Raw genomic sequence first — 1,632 nt, forward strand, 5'->3', positions numbered from 1 at the left:
ATATACTGGTATACATGCACCCACACTAATGTTGTAGCAATATTACTATTTCAGTTAAAAAAAAACCCATACACCTAACTGAAGAAGTTATAGCAGATATAGATAAGGTTTTAGTGTTTGTTCACTGTCTGCAGTGGGAAATGATAATGCTTTTTTTATGGCATTCCACAACAGGTCCAAGAAATGCACATTCCTCAAAGAAATCCAAACACTAAAAATGTCTATGAGCATAAGGGGTGGAACTAGGAGTGCTGCCGCACCTCCTGGCTTGATGTGGTTTCCATCACATACAGGGTTTACAGTTTGGTTCAATTGCTCTCAGCACCCCAATATACAAATTGTTCCTGCACCCCTGCCTAGGAGCGACCGAATTCTCCAGTATAGTGACTTTGCCTCTGATACCATGGCAAGGCAAATGTACGTAAACTGTCATATTACATATACAGATTTGGATGGTTCAGACAAACATTCAAGCTTTCTAATCCTTACCCAAACAGGGAATCTTTTGAGGTTTGCTCATTCCTAGGACTTAAATCCCGCATCAATAAAGTCCATGGCAATTTTGCCACTGATCACACAGGACAAGATTTTGGATGGTCCTCATGCAGGTGCATAGTGATGGTGGAAGAAGTAAGGAGCCTACCTTCACCTTTTGCAGGACATGTGAAGTCCAGACAGAACTGCAATCCTCGGGCATGTGGTGTGTGTGTGAGAGAGTAGGCAGAGCCATGTTCCTGTCTCCTCACACGCCAGCTCACTAAAGTACATTGCATCTCTTTAAAGGGTGTAAGGGTATGTATGTTTGGCCACACAATAGGAAACTCTTGGAGTGTCCAGTGGTGGAATGCTGCCAGTCCTTCCTTTGAGTGATGCAACTGTGCCTTATCCCCAGCATAGATATATTCCTAAATGATACAGCCCATCCAATGGGAGCAGGAGCAGGCCCAAGTTCTAGACAGAGAACCAGTACTTTGTCTAGAGAGGAAAATTAGCAGGCATAATTATACCACTAACATTATACGGGTCTAACTCCCACAATTCACTCATATTCCAGAAAAGGAATACCTTTTTCCAGTGTCACTTATGTCACTTTGAAAGGTATAAATATCCTAGTATAGTTATCCCCGTAAATTTGCCCCATGTAGACAAGCCATTACTTGACAGAGGCTTGTTTATTTCAGGACCAAACATTATGACTCTAGGGGTACGTCTACACAGCCCACATCAGTAAGCCTCCCAGCTAGGGTCAACAGACTTGAGTTAGCAGGGCTTGCATTGGCGCTCGAAAGGGAGCTGTATAGGCAGCACTTGGAAGTTGTGGCCTGGACTGGAGCTCAAGCGCGGAAGTCTTGGGAGGTGGGTGGGCCTCAGAGCCTGAGCTGCCACTTCAGAGTGCTGTTTGCACAGCTGTTTTTGGAGTGCTCCCATGAATCCCACGTGCCCAAGTCTGTTGACTCAGGCTACAAGGCTCGCTGCTGCAGGCTGCATAGGCATACCCTAAAAAGTATAATTCTTTCATGTTCTTGTTTGGCATGCACTGCGGGTTTGATGTGAATATTATTCACGTTATTCAATCAATCAGTCTAAAATGCAATTGTTTGCCTTGAACTCCACTATAAATTCCATTTATTT

The sequence above is a fragment of the Dermochelys coriacea genome, chromosome 13, assembly GCF_009764565.3.
Source record: "Dermochelys coriacea isolate rDerCor1 chromosome 13, rDerCor1.pri.v4, whole genome shotgun sequence".
NCBI classification, from domain to species: Eukaryota; Metazoa; Chordata; order Testudines; family Dermochelyidae; genus Dermochelys; species Dermochelys coriacea.